Source organism: Netta rufina (genome assembly GCF_964035555.1).
Source record: "Netta rufina genome assembly, chromosome: 2".
Taxonomy (NCBI): domain Eukaryota; kingdom Metazoa; phylum Chordata; class Aves; order Anseriformes; family Anatidae; genus Netta; species Netta rufina.
The window spans coordinates 1,447,025-1,471,308 of NC_140124.1; positions in this window are offsets into that span (position 1 = coordinate 1,447,025).

Below are 24,284 nucleotides of genomic sequence, written 5' to 3' on the forward strand. Positions count from 1 at the left end.
AAGGAGTGCTTGTCATCTTGTCGTCTCTGAGCAGCTCTCCCTCTCAAATATCTTGCTAAAACAAGAGAGCCAGGAAGCACTTCAAGCTTTCTGTGGATCTTCATTTCTTCATATTACGATATTTGAAAGAAAAATACCCCAAGTGTTCTAATAAGACTCCTGCTGAATTTATTACGTGATTGTTAGAGAGCAGAAAATGCCCAGTAAATGGCAGTTTTCAACAATGGGCTAACCTACCACAGCTCTTCAGAGGCTGTATCTGCAAGCCCTCATCTTGTAGGCATTTGGATACTGTAGCTAATAATAGCAAACCCATGCTATTATTAATTATTTTTTTCCTTTGGGGCACCTGAAGGGCTGAGAAGAACCGAAGGTCGGATGAGCTCATCCCACCTAAGCACCGCCAGCAAAGGTTTGACACAATTTTTTTTGGTGAGGGCGTTTCGGTTGCAACTGCCTGGCTGCGGGCTTTTGACCTATTGTTCACTAAAATAATGCCGAAGAAAAAGAGGAGAGAGGGACTTACTGTTCATCTGCATTTAATGGAGAATTATGGTTTGTAAGCTGAGGGTGGTTCGTGTCCTGGGAACACTTGGCAAAAGTAACCGTGGCTTGATGTTTTGCAAAATGGTTGCTCGGGGCATTGGTGCTACTGGGGCTTTGTCCTTCAGAAAACTGTAGAACAGCTAATGTGCAGAATTTCTTAAGGACCTGTCCCTCTCGCTGCGTGAAGCATAACGCTTTGGAGTGCCAAAAACTTCTGGCAAGCGTTTTGAATGGAGATGTAAGGATAGGGGTCTTCCCATGCCTGTCAACACTTTGGTTTCAGAAAGAGAAAAGCTTTTCAGCTGGTCTCCATTGGAGCTGCGATTAAATCATGTCAAATAAAGAGGCAGTCCAGAAAGTTTATAAATGGAAATGCATGAACGTCTCATGGAGGCCTGAAATAGTTTTACGTGCTTTTTATTTATTTATTTATTTATTTATTCTCTGTGTTAACCAGAGACTTTTGGGGTGTGCAGCTACTCACAACTGGCAGAAGTCGGGCAGATATTTGGGTACGAGTCCTACGTTAATATGATCTGTATGGCTTCTCCGAGCGCTGTGACAGTCAGACTGGAAGGCAACTTCACACTTAGATCCTGTGAAGACGTTGCTCTTCTTTATGCATGTGCTGGCTACGTCTTGCTGAAGTCAGTAGGAGTTTGGCTGATGAAGGACCTTCAAGTTTGGCAGGAGGCGGCGTTTGAACATTCATACGCCCTGATGATCAAATGGAGATGGCTTTATTGCCTCCAGTGAGGATACGAATCTGTTTTCATTCTGTGGAAATAATAAACCCAGAAGGAATACTAACCTTCTTGCAGCTTTTTAAATTGCTATTGGCATTTCAGAGATGAAGGCTGTAGCCAAGCATCTTGCTGCAAAGTGATAAAGAGGCCAGAGTCAGAGCCTTTTGAAATTTGTGGAAAAAAACTTCCACTGTCTTTAATGAGCTTGAATTAAACTCTGAAATGTTATCCATCTGGATCCCATTTCCAAGCAGAGTGAGAGCTGGAGTGGAAGGTAAATTAACCTAATAGCAAACTTATTTTAATATACAGCTTAAGCAACATGGAATGAGGGGGGGAATGTTCTTTTTTTTTTTTTTTTTTTTTTTTTTTTTTTTAATAAATAAGTATTACCACTTTCTTAGGTGATTGAGTAGCCAAGACTGGGAGAAATGGAGTTGCTGGAGCCTCCATAAATTCCAGTCACAGAAGTTACAGTCTTTCAGACTGTGGAGATATTTAGTTTATGTCTGAGTGTGATCTTTGAGCATGATGAAGACCATGGCTCTACTTAAAAGGCCTCTTAAGGGCGTTTTCAAGAATATTAACTGTAATGAGCTACTGTAAGCAGGGGGCATCTAACCCTAACCTCTGCTCGATGTGAAGGCAGAAGGCTATCCCTTGTCATGCTCCAAGCTCATCTTCTAGTCTCTGTCTTAGAGTTATTTTGACATTTGTTGCATGGGGATCTCATTTCTGGGATTTTCCTTGAAACGCACCCAGCTAAACATCAACAAATGATGAGATTCTAGGGGACCTGATAGCACTTTCATGCCGGCATTGCCCAGGGGACAGAGCTCCATCAAACTTCATAAGACAGAGCTGCTTTCAGGAGGATGAGGCCTCCAGCACTCCAGAAATGGTGGACAATGAAGAGAGTTGACTTCTTTCCAGTTTATATGTGAGTATAAAGTGGAAGCAAACCACTTTATACCACCAAGCTTTTTATTTTATTATATACGATTTTAAAATAAATCATTTTCACAGCTAATGGATCATTGGAAGTCCTTCTTGGTGGGTGATGACATTTATGCTGGGTTTGGGTAAAGAAGGTGTAGATTTCCTTAACTTTAGTCCATCAGACAGCATAGCAGCTTTTTCAAACCCACTGTTTTGCAGAGGAGCAAAACAAAAACTAAAGAGTGAAAAAGTTTTATTTATGAAGATGACACAAGAAAGCAGTGAAAAAAAGTTGTTTCCCAAAGTTGTTTACTTTTGCAACCAGCATTTAAAATACTTTAATGCTTTTGCAGTACAGAAGTGCAAATACTGAAATGAGGAAGAGCCCCGTTCAGCATAACCTGCAGTGGGACTGGAGATGATACAGGGTGCGAGCCCTCACTGCCACCACAGCCGAAATGGCCATGAACCATTTTGGCTCCAGGCTGCTGCTTACAAGAGGTCTTATCTGTCCCTGCATTTTTCAGGGTGAGTTTTTTATGATTTCTTTTTTTTTTTTTTTGGTTGAAGACCAATTCTAAAGACAATATTCATTGCTCTCCTGGGCTCTTGTGGTTGTCTTTTTTGCTTCCCCAAACAACTCATCCCTTCTTCCAGTGAAGCCACCGTGTCCCCCGGGCAGCCTGACCCCTACAGCAGAGAGATTTTGCCCTGGTGTGATCTACAAAAGGAGGCTGGGGGCTTGTCCTTCTATCTCCCCCCATGGCATGCCAGTGGCCGCAGTGCAGAGCCCAGGAGCCCTGGCTTTTAGGCGTCTGCGTCAAGATTCTCCCCGTCCTGCAATAACTCCTTTAAGCAAGCTCTAGATAATAAATAAATCCCAAGTCCTCCATGCAGGCGTGCACATACGCACAAACACTCCCAGTTGCCAGCCAAAAAAGAGCCAGCTCCACTAATGTCATAACTGCTAATTTATGCAAAGTGCCTTGTTTTGCCATCGAAGGCTTTTCATTCTTGACTATCGTCCAAGCAAAATCCCATTAGGTCCTAAAAATTAATTTAAGGCACATTTCCCCAGTTGTTTACAATTACCCTCCACACTAATTCAAGCAGCATGCCGATCCCCTCCTGCTGGCTTTAATTTATTTATTTCAGCCTAATTTCCCGCCTCCCCACAGTCACTTTGTGTGCACTGGAGAAGGAGAAGATTCCAGAGCTAGCTGCGTTGCAATGGACAGAAACTTTATGCCCGGCTTCCCCAAAGAGCTGCGGGATGAGCAGTGTGGGATGTGACTCCTGAGTCGTGCCCAGCTCTCTGCTGGAGCTTAATCTTTGTACCACGAGAAGGTGAGAGCTGGGGAAGTCCTGGAGCAAGTCTTGTTTCACCTCGGTCCTGGGTACAAGGCAACCACGGGCGCAGAGTCCTCTTTCATGTCCATATTGATCTGTGCTTCTGACCCCATAGCTCACATTTGGGGCCAGGAGGGAACAACGGGAAGGAGCCTGGTCTGTAGGACAAGCATGTGGTGCAAATTGGGGAGGGAACCTGCTGGGCTTGGAGGTTTTGGTGGAGGTGCTTGGGGTTGGTGAGGGTGAAGTAGGGTGGGGAGGAGAAGACAACTTTGCTGTTGTCCTTGCTGAGTCTCAGGAGCTGCCTGGTGGATGAGGTTTGGGGTTGGGTGCCAGGCTGTGACCCCAGTCACTGGGGTACAGATCTACCAACACATTGAGCCATCTGGAGATGGGACGTGGGTGGAATACACTGGATCTCCATAGAATAACACAATCATAGAATCATTTAGGTTGGAGAAGATCCTTAAGATCATCAAGTCCAAGCGTCAACCTAACATGCCCAAGTCCAACACTAAAGCATGTCCTGAAGTGCCACGTCCACACATCTCTTAAATATCCCCAGGGATGGGGACTCCCCCACTTGTTTGGGCACCCCTTTCCCATGCCTGATCACTCTTTCCGTGAAGAAATCCTTCCCCATACCCAGTGGTACATCCACTCCAGCTTTATAAGAAGACTCACTGGTTGCCTGCAGCACTGCCTTGATCCTGCCACAGCTTGTCCCCTCATTAGTGCCATTTCATGAGGAATGGGACCCTCCTGGAGGCATTTCTCAGCCTCAGCAGCCCCATTCTCTTGGCATGACTGAAGTCCCTAACTTACCTCCCTGGCTCTGCATGGCTGAACTGCCTCGTGAGAGCATTTTCATGCAAAACCACAGCAGAACCTCTAGAGTGGAGACTTTGCTGAAGGCTCCTGGGAATGGACATTTAAATTCCAGCTTTGCTGGAAGTTCTCCCTTCCCTGTGGAGCTAAACCACCAGTCTGTGAGCTGCCAGGGGAGATGGAAATGTTCCTGCATTTGGTGCTCTCTCTCATTCCCCGTGTAAACTCTTCGGCATTGCTCAGGCAAAGCTGCTCCAACAGGAGATGCTGTAAGGTTTCAGAAGTGGTGGCATTTCTGTGATTGCCTTTTTTCAGGCAAAATAACATCTCCTGGAGTAGGGGGTACTCAGACCTTACCCAGGCTTCAGCGAAAAAAAAACCTCTCTAATATTCTGGATATCTATTTAGCTTTCTCCATAACAGGAGAAATGGGGAGAAAACTGAAAGGACTCATGGGTTGGGATAAGGACAGTGTAACTGTAAGGAAAAAAAAAAAAAAAAGAAAGAAAACTAACCACCCAAAAAAAAAACACAACAGTAACAACACAAACAATAAACAAAGCAAGCGATGCACTGCCCAATTGCTCGCTGCTTGCTGACCAATGCCCAGGCAGTCCCCAATTAGCAGCAGCGCCCCTGGACAGCCCCACATATCTATTGTTCAGGATGATGCCACATGGTATGGGACATCCCTTTGGCCAGCTGGGGCCACCTGTCCTGGCCATGTCCTCTCCTAGCTCCTGGGCACCTCCAGGCTCCCTGCTTCCTTGGCTCTGTCTGAGTGCTGCTCTGCAACAACTGAACATCGGGGTGTGATCAGCATTATCCAAACCTAAATCCAAAGCACGGCACCGTGCCAGCCGCTAGGAGGAAAATTAACTCCAGCCTAGCCAAAACCAGGGCACTCTTGAGCACTGACAGGCATGGGGCATCAATCACCTTGCTAGGAAGCCTGTTCCAGTGTCTGACCACCCTCATAGTAAAGATTTTTTTTCCTAAACCCCAGTCTGTGCCTCCCCTCATGCAGCTCTGTGCCTCCCATGTGTCCTGTCACAGGGAGTAGAGACCAGCACCTCCCTCTCCATGCAATGCACCAGGCTACGTGAGATGAAGCTGGAAAATCTCCATCTTCTCATGTGGAATGAAACCAAGAGCCACTCCTTGCACCAGCACCTCTGAGCAGTATCCCAACAAGCCCCCTTCCCTTGTCTCCTTTTCTGTCACCAATTTTCCCCCGTGGATCTTCTTGTTTTGTGCAATGTCAGGTCCCCATGTGGCACGATGCCTCCCCGATGCTGGCTGCTGAGCTGACTTGATTTCCTATTTTTCTACCCCACTTAAACGATTTCTCTCTGCTCTCACCATGACCCTTTCGGATAACCCTCCTTAATTGGGGTGGCAACACCGAGATTCCTATCAAATCAATATGAGTGCATTAAAAACGACCTTCAGTGAGAACACATTAGCCAACTGTAAAGTGCTCTGTAGGGCTGTAATGTATTTTTTTTTTTTTTTTGTGGTATAAAGCTTTATACAAAGAAAATTTCCAGCGCCCTTGATGAGGGTGATTGAGTTGAGAATTATATTTCCATGTAGGTAATTGAACCGAGAGCACAGCAAGCTGGTACAAAGTCTATATAATCATGGATTTTTCTGGGGGAGCAGTGTTTTAGGGTGGGCATTGTACCCATTCTTTCTTCTAGAATTTATTTGGACTCAGAAGTTTCAGCTGTTCTTCATGCTGCTGAATGCTTTGGCAGGAGGATACGGGTTTAATCTCTATTTATTATTAATACAACGTAATGGCAGAATTCAAATCAACAAGGGTCAAGCCGCAGAGTCCTGCTTTTGAAATTAATTCCTTGTAAATCCCCACAGAGCCTATCAGGCACCCATGGACATATTAAACAATTAAGTGCTATGCCCCGTATTCAAGATCTTGTCGGCCTAAGAGAGCCTGACCTAATGAAGTAGCTGAAATTCTCGTTCCGCTTCTGCCATTTTAATTAACATTAGCGGAAATAATCTTAATGAACTCAGCTATTAATCTTTCCTACCTGGCCTCAGACTCCTTGCTATTAATCAGCTCCACATTAGTTGTTACTGTTCCCGGTGTGTCGGACTAAGATAACTTGACCCCTTCTCCTTTTCTGTAGGAATTGAGGTCATCGGTGACGAGTCCCACGAGCCTTTGAACCAACCCTATCAAATCTTATCTTCAAGCCCATTATCTCCTTGCCCCCCCATCCAATCCCCCAGGAAATTCCCTCACTTCCCTGAAAGTTCAACCCCTTTTTTTCCCCTTTCAGCCTAAAGCTTTCCATTGCTTCCCTTTGGGTCAACCTTTTGGGACAATGTCCATGTATTCCCTCCCAGCCTTCATATGGGGTCCTGGAGATCCAGGGGACACCCAGCTTGGGGTTGGGAATGGCCAAAAATCAGTCCCCTGGTATTTTTGTTCCAATATGGGAAGGAAGCTCATGAAGAAGCCCAAAAAGTTGAACTGCACCACCTGAAAGGCCTCTATATTCATACAAAAGCCTGTACCTCAAAATGGAAATTTTGATGGCATGCTTGTTTCTATACAATGGAGATTTTTTTTAGGCTGGACATTTTTTTTTTCTTTTTTTCCCGAGCTGGCTGAAATCAAAAGAAATGGGTTTAAACTTGTATTTTAGTCTTCTTTCTAGCCATCTAAAGGAAAAAAAAAAAAAAGTCACAGGTATATCAACTCACACATAGTTTTTACAATCAATTTCTTTGATAAAATACAGGAGCAAGAAATTCCATGAAAACCAAACCACTTCCACTTTCCCCCTCACTTTTTCATGTGAAGAAAAGACCCGGCCAGGCTTTCTGCCTAGCACATCTTCCAGACTCGGAGCCTCCTCTCCTATAACAGAGCATCTGCTTGGGGCTGCAGAGACAGCTGAGGAGACGGTAGGGGAGGGAAAGCAATCTTTTTCAAAGTCTGATATAAATAACACAATCTTTTGGCTTTCCTGTGCTCAGAGGCCGTGGGGAGACTCGCAGACAGGCCGTGGTGTGTCAGAAATGATGTTGGTACAGAGAAGAAGCGGGGTTTGAAGAACTTTCTGCCTTTAGTATATTACCCTCCCTCTGGAGCTTCTGTGTTCAATCATTTTTATTATTATTATTATTTTTTTTTAACTCTAAACAATGACTATGCAGCAGCCAGAAAACAAATGACTTTGCCTACCGGCCTGCTGCTAGCTTAGACCCACTCCATCACTCTTCACCCCATGTGTGAGCAATCAACAGCAGTCTACCAGTTTCTGTACGCTGCCACATCAAGATATGCTTCTGCAATATCCTGGTGACAAAAAAAAATCAGTGAAATTGCGGAAATCCTCTGGGTGCTTCACGGTCTGTAGTATCTCACTTCTGGATGGTGGATCCTGTTCAGGGGCTCAGCGTTAACGTGTAAAAGCCCCCTGTCTTGGTGTCCTGTCCTGTCCTGTTCTGTCCTGTCTTCTCCTGTCCTTTCCCCTACATCCATGATCGTTCACACATTTTCTTGCTCCCCCGTGGGACCTGTTGTGCCGTTGACCCACAGAAGGAGCTGCCTTTGAAGCTCAGATTCCTGTGCAAAAAAGCACTGAGAAAGCTGCATGTTGTCAAAAACCCTGCTGCTTTCCAAGGGGCCTGCTCACCTTGTGGCTGTTTCTCCATCAGTTTTGTGCCATATTCCCTCCCAGGGCTTTGAAATTTGGGTGCCTGTGCCAAGTCCAGGTGCTGTCTGCCCATCCGTTGGAGCTGGTGAGCTGGCAGAGGTTGGCACCTCCTATCTCCGAGGATCTCTTGTCGCACAAGAGGGTTGGTGGCAGGGTGGTGAACCCAACGGAGGCCTCCCAAGTCCTGTCAATGCCCTGACCTCCAGACCATTCCTTCTCCGATGGCCTGGGCTGCCAGCACCTGCATCTGCCCCTGCTCCTTCCTACGGCTTGTTGGAAGTCACTGACTTGCTGATGAGCAAGGAGCCACACTGCTGGACCTCAATTAACTACATATGCGCCTTCCACCACACCAGGACCTTTCATGGAGTCAGCATAACGTGGCTTGGAGGCTCTCCATTGATCTGGAGGCCACATCCTTCAGGAATTGGCAAAAGGACAGCAGGGACATCAGCTCTCAGGGACAGCCCCCACCACGAGCCCCTCTTGCTACCAGCTTGTGCTGCCCCTTGGACCTAGCTCCGGCTCGACAACAAGCACCTGGTCTGTTCTTTCTTGTTAGCTGCTCTCAACAGCTAACACCTCATCTGTTATTTCTTGTTGGCCACAGGTCAACTTAATTTAGGGTCAATTGAATTGCATAATTAACTGATTAGCAGGTGTAGTAATTTGCATAGATCCAGATAAAGGGTTCATTAAGAGTTAGAAATTTAATGGGGAGTCTGTTCCTTGCTTGTAGCTGCCGCCAAATGATGGGTTTAGCACTGGTGTGATTGCTGCTGGGGATTGAACCAAGAAATGCAGTGAACACAACTGGCTCTTCCCTCGTCCCTCTCCTCCTGGAGCCTGATCTCTCCCCTTGGCCATGGGGTGGAGCAGAGAGAATGGAAGAGCAGGATTTAGGGGAAACTCCACCAAATGCCTATGCACACTGAGCTAAAATTAGGAGAAACCTTGGGATAGTCTAGGACTGGAATCATTCCCTTTTCTTTTCCTCTTTCTCTTGAGGTGTTGTGAGAGGGGGTCCTTGCTTCCTCCTGCTTGGAAATAGGGGCAAATGGGGCAGAGAAAAGAAAAATCACCTTCTGTAGTGAAAGAAACCCCTTCAGGAGGGCTGTCCTGGTTGTGGACACCTCTGATCACCCCATCCTCTTCCCCGTCCTGGAGATTTCAGATGCAGGAGGAAAACAGCTTGCTGGCAGCTGAGCTGAGCGTTTCGTGCGAGTAAATGAGTGTAGGCAGCAAGCTGTAGAGGGCTGTCTCCACACGCCAACGGAGCCACAAGCTGTACTCAGCAACCCTGGCCTCGGGCCCAGGAATTCAGCAGGGTAAAATAAAGAAGGCTGGGGCCGTGATCAGCAGCTGGGGTTTTATGATCACGGGGTAATAAAATTTGAGGCATTAATATGCAAGTGAAACATTAGCGCTAAATATTGGAATATGCTTTAAAAGGGTCCACAAAAGATGTGCTGAGGCACAGACGTTAGCAATGAGCTGCCTGGGAGAAGGCAGGGCCAGGTCCCTTGGCTCTGCCTGGCCCAGGGAAGGGCTGGGATGGGGTGATTGAAGCACTTTGGGCTGGCCTCGGGAAGGAAACTCTGTGGCTATATGAAGGCAAAGTTTATTAGAAGAATCGGGTTGTCTAGGAGGAAAATAAATTTCTTTACAACGAGACAGACTGCTTAGCACAAGCCCATGTGCTCCTGTTAAGTGCTGCTGTATTTTCACCAAGTCCACTGGAGAAAGAAGCCATCAGTCGCTGCTCCACGTGTAAAGGTGCTGGGCTGAGATGGAGAGATGGCTGGCTTGGCTCTCTCTGCTCTGCACAAAGAGATTTTCTCCCCTCCTACCATTCCCTCTTGGAGTGATGAATCCCAGCACGAGGCAGCTCGTGCTGCTTTGTGCCCACATGAAATGAAAGAGGCAACTTATGGCATAAATGAAGATAAGCAGAGTATGTTTTTATATATATCTCTGCTGCTGTGTTGCCAAGCCCAGGAGACTGGAACTAAAAATATGAATATGTGTAGTAAATGATTGCTGCACGGATTTTTTTTTTTTTTTACTTTGCATTTAATGTTGCTTGGACACGTCTTCTCAACTGCTTCTGGGGACTGTGACAGCTGGCAGCACGTGCTATAGATCCAGACCTGAGATCCTATGTAGTGGGGGAATCCCTGGCACAGCCATGCCATGGGACACGGGGAAGCCACTGATGCTCACAGCAATGTCCCATCATTGTCCTTTGTGCTTTTGGGCTTCCCTCCCTGCAGCTGGGGTGTGTAATACTTTCAGCCCAATTTACAGCACGCTGAAGTTATTGAATTTTCCATCTTCGCCGTGGAATTAGCATCAGAGGATATTAAACGCTGCACTTTTCAGTCTGGTGGGGGGCAGCTTGGAGGGAAGGGATACCCACAAAATGCTGGATTATGAATCCCTGTCCATCTGCTGCCATCAAGAAGCTGTGCTGTGCTGGGCTGTGCAGGGGATCCAGTGCCACCTGAGCTTGCAGGTTCGTTGCAACCCAGCCTCCCTGCACTGTCTGATAAAAAACCCTTGGGGAGCCAGGAGAGGAGCTGCCAGGGGCCTGTAATTGTATTTCTGGGGCATTTGGAAACCTGGAAGGAGAGGAAAGGCAATGGGAAGACACTGTTGAGGCAGGACTGGTAAAGCACAGGAGAGGGAGAGTAAGACCATGTGGTAGGATCAGATCCAGCCTTCATCCTGCATGCAAACACCCCCTCCAAAAAAAGAAACCACCTTCACCAACCCAAACCCAGTAAAAATATCCTGTTTCCAGAGGGTTTTCTGTGCACTGAGGTCCCACCAGCCTCTGCCTGGTCACACGTGAGCATCCCCTGCATTAGGGATAACTGGATATGCAGCAATAATGGACCCTATTAAATAAATGTGGGTTATGAAACTCCTTGGTGGTCTGGGGTAGGGCACAACAGACATTTCCTTTGGTTCTTAAAAGCTGAGATCAGGCAAGTGGTAATTGTGTTTGATGTTTCATACTTTCTGTAGCACTTCCTGATTCAGTCCCTGAAGCACACCAGCTCTTTTAGGATTTCTCTTCTAATGTCTTGACAGCACACTTACTAACATACACATATACATAAATGTGGTGCATTCAATAATAATCCTAATGCCCTTGGCTCCGGATTGTGTGCTGACTATAACTGAAGGGAGGTGCCTGAAATACATTTGGTGGATATGGAAACGAAGCTTCCTGTCCTGTGCCTGTGGATAGAAAGTGCTTTGGCAGGGCAGAGCATTGATATTTCCTTGCAAGCAACATAAGGAGCTCACAAAGGACTGAGACTGGTCCTAACTGAGGAGACTGGGAGGATGCATCTTTGCTGACTCTCTGCCTTCTCAAATGAGCCTCACAAGGTTTCAATTGCCTCTTTCTTGGCTGAGCTGTCTCTCTCATCTCCTCGGATGCATCTTTGCTTCCCTTGGCACACCTCTTCAACCTCTTCACATGTTCTTGGCTCAGTTCTTGCTCCTGCTTGAGCAGCTGCCTCCTCTGCCTAGGCTCCAGCAGATTTTGCCCCATTTCCCCTCTGAGGACATTGCTGGTTTCCCCTTCCCCCTAACACCGAGGGTCTGTACATCTCCAGTTGCACCAGGGGATGTTCAGATTAGACATTAGGAAAGATTTCCTCATGGAGATGGTGATCAAGAATTGTAATGAGTTGCCCAGGGAAGTGGTGGAGTCCCCATCCCTGGAGGTATTTAAGGGAAGTGTGGACGTGGCACTAAGGCACGTGGCTTAGTGATGGACTTGGTGGGTCAGGCTGATGGCTGGACTTGACGATCTTGAAGGTCTTTTCCAGCCTAAACAATTCATGGAGTCATGAATTTATGACTCCATGACCTCCTCTTCATGTCTATTAGCTAGGTGTTGAACCTCCCCTCTCACCTTCTTCTCAGCTCTGCCACCATCCTCCTTTCACCACGACTTGGACCCCACCACCCCCGGCTATGATCAGTGACGTGGAGCCCATCGCTGCAGGGATGCTCAGGAAACCTGGTGCAAATTCACGGCAGGCATGTACGTGAAGTGATGAATTATTTAAACTACATCAGTTCACAGCCTGGATGGTCCCATTTAGAGTCAAAAACCCCCTTCATTTGGTTTAGTTCAATTTCACACTAGGAGTTAATTGGATTCAAGTTGCTTTTGGTCCTCAACAAATTCCACTTCAAAGACGGCATGCCCCATAGCGAGTCTGCTTTAGGAACTCATTTCCTTGGGTGTTTCTGAGTAATTCTGCCCTTCTGTTCCCCATTCACCAAAACAAGCCCTAAACAGGATTTTGGGTTGCCAGTCTTCATGAGAAGAAAGCTCATAAAGGACATGCAAGGCACTTTAAAAGGACGTGATCGATCCCATAATGATTTCTCTGTGTCAGGAGTAGTGGATAATATCAACAAACCTCAGAGATACACTTGTATTTGGAACAACTTATTATTATCCCAGGGATGGTAAAAGTCTGCGAGTGTACCAGATTGCTGTTGGTACAGATGTCTGAAGACAGAAAATAAAACACGATGCCCATAAAACAGAAGGCAAAGAGTCCCCAGATGACCTCTGGTGAATTCAGAATTCCCCAGCTCTGTTCTTTTTGTTGTGTTTTTGACACATACCGCACCACTGGGAGATGGGCAAAAAGGGGACTGGAGCCAGACCATCAGGGTTTGTCTCCTAAGGAGAAAAAATGAGTTTAACCAGCTGGCTGATTGTAACCAGACACATTCACAAGAATGATAATCTACTTTTTGTTTGTTTGTTTGTTTTCAAAGATGGAAAGATTAAAGCTTTCAGCAAAGGTGATAACACTCAGCCAAGATGATAATGCTCAAGCTCTGCCCACACTGTGGTATTTATGCCCATTTCAAATCAAATTCAAGCATTTCACTTAGCCTGAAATAACTAAAAACAAAAAAAAACAAAAACAACAACAACAAAAAATAACACAAGCAAAACAAACCAATCAACAAACAAACAAAAAAGCTCAAAGTTATTAGTTTATTATTAATTCACCTTTGATAATTTATAGCTCACATAAAATAATGTAAGTACCATTTCAGAAACTGGAAGCAGAAAACTTTGTTTCAGAATTCTGTAAGCAGAAATTCCCTCCTCAGCCCCACCATTTAGAAACAAGATATTCTGACATTTTTAGACTATTCCACACTGTTTTTTTTTAAAAGCTAAATCAATGAACAAATTAAAGCCACTCCACTAGAGTTTCCCCATTTTGGACAAATTCAGGACTCTCTGGAAAATATCACCCAAACCTCTTTGAAAGGGGCCTGGGGGGCTGCAGAAGAGGTTATTTCAGTGTGGGCTGCTCTTGCTGTCTATGGGTCAACACTTCATACAGCCATGCCAAGGGGGTTTCCTAATTATGCTTGCTGTTACAGCCCAGCAGAAGAAATGAGCTAGCTCCACACAGCAAGCAGGGCTTAAGCATCAGTCCTCTGTGTCTGGTTTAGAGGAAAAAAGTCCCGTACCCACGCAGGCATGACCAGCTCCTCCCCAGAATTTCTCTTCTTCTGTACTGCAGCTGAAATCAAGCTTTGCTCTGGGGTCTGCAGAAGGTATGGGAGAGGAACAGCTGCTTTCCTAAGCCCTTAAGGTCCCATTGCCCTGTTGCACTTTCTCTGCAAGGACTTGCACAGGTAGGAGGCTGAGATTTTCCCTGGGATACATGAAAGCCACTTGAAACCAAGAGAGGGCAGCAAGCAACTTCTCCGTGCTTGAGCCCAGCCGGTGCAGGAGAGAAGAAGAGAAGCCTCCTGGTGTTCCCCAGGCTGGCTCCCACTTCTATTAGGGATAAAGAGACCAAGAGACCATCCAAATGGTGCATTGCGTTCATTTGTGCAGCTGGCAGCTGGCATTCAGCAGATAATGCCATTTTCTTTCTGGCTGTATTTCTCCTGACCTCCCTCGTCGCATTGGAGAGCTGGTGGAGAGAAGGGTCCCAGCAAGCAGAGCTGCTGCAGGAGCTGGTTTCTTGTGCTGCTCCACGTTTCAGGGCCAGGAGAGGGCACAAGGTGATGCTAGCCTGGCCCTAATGATGCTCCCTGATGCCAGCCTTGGTGCAAGCCATGAAGGGAGAAGCAGGCGTGGATGGGCCTTGGGACAGCAAGACCCAGCACAGAGCACTCAGGGCCTTTGCTGGTTTCGCAGTCAGCTCCTGATTACCTGTAGGGACCTCATTCAGGCTGGGGGTGATCAGGTTGTTCATGTGAAGACCATCAAGGGGGCTCCAAGTTTGTGGTGGACCAGTTGGTCGCAGGGTGCTGCAGGTATTTAGCCATGCCCTCTGCAGTGCGCTCTAAATATGTTTTTACCAGGATTTTTCACATAATTACAGATCCATAGAATGGCTTTGGTTGGAAGGGACCTTAAGGATCATGTAATACCACCCTCCTGCTGTACCCAGGGCCCCCTGCCCCCAGCCCAGGCTTCCCCCAACCCCATCCAGCCTGGCCTTGGGCACTGCCAGGGATGGGGCACCCACAGCTCCTGGGGGCAGCCTGTGCCAGGCCTCACCGCCCGCAGATGGATGGATTTCTTCCTTATATCTCATCTAAACCTACCTTTTTTTAGTTTAAAACCATTCCCACCAACATCAGCAAATACCTATTTTTATTACCTTCATGTCCTGGAAAGGAGTAGCTCCTGCATTAGGACATCATCACATGCAGGAAGCATCATCGCTGCTCAGGCTGACCCTGCAGCAAGCAGAGCTGGAAAACAGCTTTTTAAGAGGTATGTTCCTGACTCTAATAACACCCTTGGTAGATCCCCGGTCTCCAAAATGCCTCACTTTTTATTGTCCCACATTGCAGGATTACTACAGTCAAATTGAGTATTGCTAAATGCTGGATTTCTTCCTTCTCTTTGCTTTGCTGCTCAGACTACTTGTTAAACTGAAATGTTGTGGGCAATAGTTCAGCACTGAGTTGTACCTCTGGGCATTTGGCAAATAAATGCAGTATTCCTCTTGGAGTAGAAATATATTTTCCAGGAATGCAGAAAAGGTTGATTAAATGGAAACCTGAGAACCTTTCACACAGAGTCTAGGCCTGGTGCTGCCACTAAAGTGTGAGGTCTTGTGTTTGGAGACCTGTGAAGCTTCAGATACTGTCATCCATGGTAAGTGGTCCTGCAGAGGTGGAAAACCAGAAGGAACCAGACCCATCGCATATGCAAACCAGCTACAGCACTGGGCATTGTCAGGGTTTTTCCATCCTCTAGGTCGGCTCAGGGCTTTCAACATGAAGGACTTTGATTTACCTGGGATGAGAGGAACAAAATGTGTGGATCTGACCCAGGTTTTCAGGCTTCTGACAGGATATGAGGCACTAGAATTAAAAACAGCAAAATAATTTGCATCTTGGATTAAGTCTCATCCCGGCTTCCAAAAGTCAAAGACTGACGCAAGCTCTGAAGCACAAAGTATTATATCTCTTCCAACATGCTCATCATTAATTGGTGTGCCTCTCAGTCTAGCAGGGGAAAAAATAAAATATGGCTCTTCTGAAGGAAATGGTTTGTGTAAATCTTGTGTGACAGTCTGCGTGCAACTCACATCACCACTGTGTAGATGCCCATGGGCAGATGTGTCCAGCTCAGCAGGCTACCCTGGGCTCTGTTTATATTCCACAAAGAAAAATAAGCAATTTTAAGGTGTGATTCATCTGACCTATTTTAGACATCGGTTTAAAGTGGGATGAGTTATTTCAGGAATGTCGCTGACTCTACTGGCTATGTCTCTGTTGACTGTAGAGAAGGCTGGAGGTACCGACAGTTTTTGGAGACATCTACCAAAGCTAAATCCCATTTTGATGCATGAAATGAGCCTAGGTTGGGCCAGCACAGAAATTAGCCTGAAAAAATGTGAGGGCTGGTGACCTGTATGGAGGATCTTCCCACCTTGCAGCAACAGAGTACTGTAAATGAGGGCTCTGATATGAAACCTCAAGGCCATCCCTCTATTCTCAGGCTAAAACTGATGCTGGACTGAATTTAGGTTGTCTTGGCCTGCAAGATTCCTGTCCTGGTGTTGCTGGAACAATGCTATAGTCTGAATGCTTACAACTGACTCTAGGCAGCCTTGGGCAGAACTGGTCTCTGCAGTGCTCAAGGTCATCAGGTTTCTGTCCCTCTGGCAGGTATTGCAGCCCTGTGTGGCCACATGAAGGTGAGATGTCTGCTGCAGGAAATAGGGAGATTTATTTTTGCTGGTGCATTGCTGGATGTGGTGGGGGTTTGCCATCGCATTGGCCTAACAGGACCCTGACAGCAAGTGAATCTGAGCATCGATATGGGATGCAGCACAACGCTTCACTGGCCTCAGTAGATCATGCTGAGGTGCCCCACAAACCAGGAACCCTCACTGCCTTCTCACTGCAGTCTCACAGATCCCAAATTTCTCCCTGATTCCGCATTTCATTGAGCCAGAGAGTGGGACAAACACTGGCTTAGTCCATTTTTCACTCACTGTATGCAACCTGTCCTTGTGGAGATCCTTGCAGGCTTTTTGAGCACTAAGAAATGGGTAAGGAGATGCAGCTGGACCCCAGAAGTGCCTCAGAAATGTTTTGAATCCAGCTTCATTTTACAAGGGATGTGAGGCTTAGATGACTTTTTTCTTTCCACCCGTGTCACTGACAAGACCCCATCCACACCTGATGAATATTTTAATGGTGGAACCCCATTTCTGCCTGTGTCAGCGTAGGTCCAGGTAGAGTCATTCTTTATTTTATGTTGGGATAAGCAAAATACATGTGGTTGGGCACTGATCTCCACTGCCTGAACTTCATTTCCATCCACACTGAAGCTGGCAGTTCGGAAGGATATCTAGTGCTCCAAGGGCCCCCAAAATGGGTTCCAGACACCGCCACTGCCAGTGTGTCTCTGCACACATACCTCAGATATCTGCAAATTGAAGAATGCACGTGCTGGTATGTGACTGCACGGACAGGGACAGGCCCAAAATAATCTGACCTTCCCTCGTGCTTGCAATGGACTGGTGACTCCAGCATAAAGCTGGCGGCTTCTCTTTCTATTTGGGGTTTGTCTTTACGACAGAGAAGTTTGGAGCTGGAAAATGCAAGAAAACACTTATTATGCAGAGGTTTTAAATAGCTCCTGCCAGGTATGTTGGTGTCTCTAATCTTGTCGGTGGGAGTGTGGCTGCTCTCGGTGGATGGGAGGTGACAGCAACACCCAGGGAGGTTTCCCTTTTCAGTCCACAGGCTTGCTGAAGTTATTCATGGGAGTTTTTCTGTGGATTTTACTGCCTTTTGGATCAGGTCCTAAATCACGCACTGAACTATATGTTGGAAACCACATCCACCAAATAATATCCTTCAAGTAGCAGAGAAGATTGTAGATTAGGTTTCACTTGGAAAAGCAGAAAAGGCAAAGCACAGCTCGAGCACGAACCTTTGCCAGGAATGGCTTCCTGTGCTAAAACTCAGCTGCACTTCAGGACAAAAGGATGCTGAGCTCGGAGGGCTGTGACAGCTATACTGAGCAAGTGAGGAGGAGACAATATGCACTGAGAGTGCAGTTGGTAAAGCAAGCCCACTGGCTGGAGCTGAAGCACCAGCATGACTCAGCGTGTTGTTAAAATACTGTGGGAAACCCAAAAAATGGCATTTTGGCACGGTACTGCATGCCTTGCACAGCATACTATTATTTTAAGAATAATGGTGTAATATATAGTGGTGCATTAGGTTATATGATATTATTGTAAGAATATATATACCTCACCAGAGTTCCAGTTGGCAGGAGGGGTCTCCAAACAAGATCAGGGGTGTGGTTGCTGCAACATGCAGCCTGAAGTGATGTAAAGTCTGAACATGAAAAAGGGAGTAACGGCAGGGAGAGAAACTGAGGCACAAGAGAAGTGACCTGAGCTTTTCACAGGGATGCAACAGGAGAGCGTTAGATGCCTTGGGTTTCTTAGAGAATTGTCCTGGCTTCTGGACCTGATTTGTGCCTGGCTTATATTGCAATCTTCAATCTCACGAGTGGCCAAATTGTCTATGTTTTGGGGTCGTTTTTACCTGTTAGAGAATGGCCTAAACCAGGAGGGAGATCCCATTCATTCAGGTGCCTCTTGTCCTCTGGATAACCGTGCATGGTGGGGATGTTTTGCCTTCCTTTCCTTTTCCTGCTGAGCTTGGTGAGATAAAGAGCAGCAGTTTAAACAAAGAGAGCAGAGCTGAGTGTGGACTTGGATGGTCCCACACACAGATGCAGGAGCAGCAGGGAGGTAAGAGGTATCTGTCACCTTCAGGTGATGACACCTGGCTTTGGCCACTACAGGTGATGGCTGTGAAAATCTTGCAGCAAGCAGGCAGTCTGAGCCTCAGGATTTCTGCAGAGGCACTGAAAATCCCTCCTCACACTGCAATGCTTTCTGAATATTGATTGGGGCTAGCTGGTATTGACGGTGCTCAGGGAAGGATCCCAGCTAAAATACGTGAAGTTGGGGGCCTGAGAAGTGGCTTCTAGAGTTAATCAGCTCTAGGAGCTGCATGAACTACCATCAGCCTCAGTTTACTGGCTCCGAAAAGTTTGTCCATGAGTGATTAGCTTGTTCCCACTTTAAGTCAACGATTACCAGCAATTAAATCATCTAAACTCTTAAATCAGCTCTGCCTAAGTCTCTGGGCACACAAAAGGTTTTGCAATGATCTAAGAGTGGCTGAGAGGTCTCGGAGAGGAGGCAGTGATGCTTCACACCTCTGCTGCCCTGACTTCAAATGCCTGTGGGCAGCTGACGTGCAGAGCAGTCCTGTACACTGCAAAGGGAGTTGGGCTTCTTTCGCAGGTCATCTGCTTTTCAAGTGTAAATAGGATACTTATATATTTTCTTTCCTGTTCTGTGACATTTGTTGTTGTCTATAACACGCTGGACCACTTGCAAGTATTATAAGGAGGGTTTCAGTTGCTGGCGTCGATCCATCAAGTTACTGGCATGTGGACATCTCTGCTTGGGTCTTATGAAATTTTGTTTGATCACTCGGTTTTGATTCCTCCAGAAATTCTGTTCCAGCTCTGAGCTGATTTAGAAACTGTGGAGATTTGCCTGGACAAGTGTTCTCCTTCATGCCAGTTGTGACGTCTTTACAGGCGATGCGGGGCGAGTGCCGTATCACACTGCGAGGCAGGCGTTCAAAATAAGTCCTGTGACACATACCACAGCCGAATCTGTCTTTTTTTTTTCTTTATATTTTTTTCTTTCCAGAGACTATAAAGGGAGTCTCAAAACACTGCAGACGCAGAGGTCAGCCCTACAGTCTGAATTCAGACAGAAATATCCTGTTTGGTATCTGTGGAAGGACTCTCTCATCACACGTCACTGCAGATGTTGCAAAGACCCAAACGCGTCCTGCAAACAATAGGTGAATAGAGACAAACTGAATATTTGAAAGCCTTTAAGAGAACACTCTGCAGGCTTCTTCCTCAGCATGATTTACACCAAGCTTTGAGAGTCCTGTGCCTATTGAGAAAGAAAATAGGAAAGCAACAAAGAGACACAGAAAAATAGGAAAGTGTCAAACAATTACATCTATGAAAATGAATCCTCCTGAGCATGTACTCCAAATCCTACTAGTGTGATTTAAAATATTTTGTATTTTATCAGCTGCAAAGTCAGTTTTCCATCCTTGTCTTCAGATGAGATTTTACCTGAGCATTAATTGTTCTGCTCTGAGGCCCAGCTTCATCATTCAAAATTTTAGCCACAGAACAGTTTTGGGGTCTCTCTGTAGCCCATGGAGAGGTTCACCTTGTACCTTTTTTTTTTTTTTTTTTTTTTTTTTTTTTTGTAATTTTGTACCTAATTTTTGTACCTTGCATCACCTTTTGAATGTGTCTGTCTCTATTGCCTAAACGGAGAAACATCTGGCTATAGCTGGGCCCTCGTTTTGCACCAGCAATTTTAGGTGGTCAGGCAGTAATAACAAGCAAGACCCCGGACCATTCCAGCCATGTAGGATACATGGATTTATTGCCACATTAAATAAAACCAAGTAATGAAATAATATACGTTGCACAGGGAGGGAGCAGTTTCTTGTTCATGACCCCGCTGGCCAGACTCCAGCTGCAAGACAAGGGGGACTATTGTAACCGGCTTAAAGGTTACTCAGTCTCCAGCTCCCACCTCGCTTGTTCTCAGCTTCTCTTTTTATTGCTTTTTTTGCTTCCAGATCTCGGCATTAACATCCAATTGACTCTGTTTAAATGCCCTTGTTGCTGGAGAATCCAAGAAAAATGTTGTGCCCGGTGCCTCTCGTGAGCTAACGGGACACAATCAGTCGTGTCTTTGCTCCATCCTGTTGTAAAGGCACAGGCTAAATGAGGTTGGGAGGCACCTCTGGATGTCGGTGGGTCTGGGTCCCTACTTGTCTCACTCTTCTTTGCTTATAGTGTCCTGTCTGTAGGGGTTAGAGGCCTGACCAAGTTTACAATCTATTTTTGGGTTATGTGAGGGCTACGAAGGAGGGAGACAATGCAGAAGGCTCACTGAAGTAAACCAGACTCTATACACACAAGAAGATATGACCCTAGCTATATTCAAGCTTAAAGAAATGATGTCTTTATATCAGCAACGTGGAGTTAGAGTGAAAGGGGAATTGAAATACCCAATAGCCAAGTCTGGTCTCTTTATTATCTCCTCTCCAGCCTCTCCAAGCCAGTGAATTGGGGAGGTTTGCCTGATGGTAATAACCCTGATCAGACAGCTGTGAGATGGCATCAAGGAAAACGGGAGCTTGCAAGCCTGTCTTGAGAAAAGGAAAAATCTAGTCCAGATATTCAGCACAGGTCAGTGTCTTTTTGGGGGGTGTCAGCTGGGCCGTCTTTACCCTGTCACATTGGGACTTTTGAGCTCATTTTATCTGCTATATCATCGTGCATATGTGTACACGTATATGTGCACGCACACACACGGACTGATGGAGGATGTTAAGTGCATACGCTTCCTGAAAGCAGAGGACCTGCTTCGGGTCTCATTTATGTTGCTGTAAATCAGGAATAATTCCCCTGAAATTGGTAGCTCTGGGCCACTCTGAGAAAAACCAAAATCAGGCTCATTGCCTGCATTTGTGCGGAGAGTTTCTCCAGCCAGCCTCCTTCAATGCTCTCTTGTCCACTTCCCATTTCAATTTATCCCCCAAATCCTCATTTCCTTCTGCTCCTTTCCCTTCAGGCAGCCCGTCATTCCCATGGGCAGGGGCTGCTACAAGCCCTGCAGCAAGAGCTGGAGGATTAACGCACTCCGGGTTGGACACTGGACAAAGAGTCCACACACGCTCCAGGAGAGCCTGGGACAGAGATACAGGCATAAAAGCATTCCCCAGCACTGCCTGACACGAGGAGGGTCTTCTCTGCCGAAGAGACTTGCCCTGTGGCTTCTAGCACACGTATAATTTTTGATGAACGAGGCCCCAGGGCATTGGCTGCAGACGGAGGGCTGTTTTGATTGTAACAGGCTTTGATTCAGAGGAGCCAGAAATTATTTATTTTCGTTCAGCTTCCCTCCTCCCCTTCGTTCCGGGTCGGGATTGAGAAACTCTGTTTGCCAGCCTCGGGGGCTCCAGCCACCTCGCTGCCGGCCTCGGATAGTGGCGAGCTCCTGGTGGAATGGGCACCGAGCACCTGGATGGTGAATTCCCTGAAAATTTTCCCCATCTCCAGTTCCCCAATGATCTGTGCAGGCAGAGAGGAGATGGCAGATCAGTCCCATTGATAGACATCTCCTTGCAAGGAGTGATTCCCTTCATATTCAATGCAGAAGGAGCAGGAGAGGAGGTGCGTGTGGCCCCTCTCTTCTTGTCCTGTTTTGGAAAAAGATGAGCCTCCTTCACAGTGCTCAGAGCATTTTTGGCTAATATCAGGAGGGAGAGAGAAATAACCTGGGATACCTTCACAGCTCTCCTTTGCAAACTCCTGTTCCCTAGCAGGTCCAGACCCTTAACACATTGCTTGGGTAGAGACTGAAGGATCCATCTAATATGTCCTGGTTACTCTGCTTAAAAAGCAAAGCCCCTCACCTTTCTAACGTGATGTGGGAATTACAATAAAGGATCACAGCACCGTATCTCCAGTCCTGGAGGCTGGTGTCTTGTCCGAGCAAGGAAATACACGTGAGCAAGGAAAAACACAGTGCAGTGCTGCTCAGATGCTGGTGTTACCTCTGCAGGGTGCCTCACCATCACCTGATGTACTACACGGACAGACACCCTGAAGGAAAGCAAGGGCTGTAATTCACATGCTATACCCCAAGAAATGAGATAAACAGGTTTCCTGGTCCGTAATGCCAGCTGTCAGTGCTGACAGCAGTATCACCTAGCAGCTTAAGACCACCGGGGAACTATGCCAAGATGTCTCGGTTCTATTTCCAGCCAAAATTTTTGACTGACAAATGAAACACTTGGCCTGAGATCAGCCAGGAAGCCTCTGGCAGAGCTGGGATCTGGGCTGGCACCTTGGGTTCTCTCTCCTGTGTAATGCAAATTGCCAGTGCTCCAGGCTTGTATAAAAAGAAAGACAAGATGGGGATGAATGGGCATTTATCATCCAGTGCAGTGCAAACCTGTCTCCTCCCCAGGTGAGGTTCCTGGTGAGGCCCAAGCTCTTCTCCCATGGAGACAACTTTTTGCATATGTGAGTCTTGGCTAAAGTATTGTGGAAGTTACTTTGCAACACTATTTCTTTTTTTAATTACTTTTATTTCTTTTTTTTTTTTTTTTTTTTTTTCCAGACATCTACATTTTCCCTTTCTGTGCTGGAGTATGAAAACATAGGGGTAAGCTTTCAGCTTAGGGACAGAAAAGAACTACAGGGTTTTCACCAGATAAATTAGAGGGATGTGCTGGAGCAGGCCAATTACATTCAGGAAAAGGTGGGCTCTGTCTTCTGAACAGGTCAACAGCCTGGGATCTCCAGACTTGAACTACAATGCAATAATTTTTTTGTCAGCTTTTGGTCCACAATTGGCCCTGGAAAGTGCTGTGATTTGGGGAGGTGTGTGGGAATCTTTCCTAACTGTAGATATCTTTTTGGTCCTCTGATTCTGTTTCCATGAAGCTGGTTTCCTATACACCCCCCAGTACTTTGCTTTATTTAGTGAGGAGGAACTGGGGCTTTAAAGAGCTATTAATTTGACTTGAGTCTTAGTTTAAGGTAAGTGGAGTTGCACTGAGGTCTTTGCAATCAGTGAATAACCTGCTCTGTTGTAGACATCTACTTTTTACCCGGGGAACAGCATCCCATGCCTGGTGTTTTCCTTCTGGGAAGTCCAGAGACCAGAAGGCAGAGAGGGCTGGATGCAAGTAGCATCACTGCTCCTTCCCATGTGTCCCCTGCTTTCACTGCTGCCCATGGCTTTGCTTTCTTCCAGGGCTGCAGCTGGGACCACACCACATCCTTGACTTCATGCTCCAGGCTAGTTGCAGCTCTGAAAAACTTCTGGACATGAACCTGTGGATTCAGATCACTCAGAAGGTTGGACAGAAGAAGAAGGGAAGCGTCTGGGGATAGCATGGTTTGTTTGCATAAGTTTGGTTTCCTGGTCTGATTTTCTCATCCAAAAAAACAAATACATGAGCAAAAGTTGTTCCTACTCGGTACTAAATTTCTGGCTACTTTTTACATGACCACAGCATAATTAGGATGACCAAGACTGTTTTCGACTGTTGGCTCATAGTTTGTTCAACACCAGAACTGAAGCTTTGGACTTGCATTTAATTGGCCTTCAGTAGGCAATGACAAGCATTTTGGGCTTTTCTGAACCCCAGTGCTGGGACAAGTGTCTGCATAGACACTGCCAGTTACACACAAACACTAGATGTCTTCTATCCAAGCATATTCTGATGAAACAATGCCTTCTCCAGATCCCCCTGCCTCTTCCAAATCCTCTCCAGGAAGCAAAGTGACACAGTTTTGGGTCAATCTGCACTGACATTTCTTGGAGCTGTCACTTCCATGGCTCATCCCCCATTCTTTTGGATGGGCCCTGACTAGACTACATCAGTTGTGATGCACTTCTCCCTGGATGAGACGCTGTAATTCACGACTGGAATGACAATGACAGAAAACCGAGCCAACCTGAGCTCCCTGGTCCTTGGGGGAGCT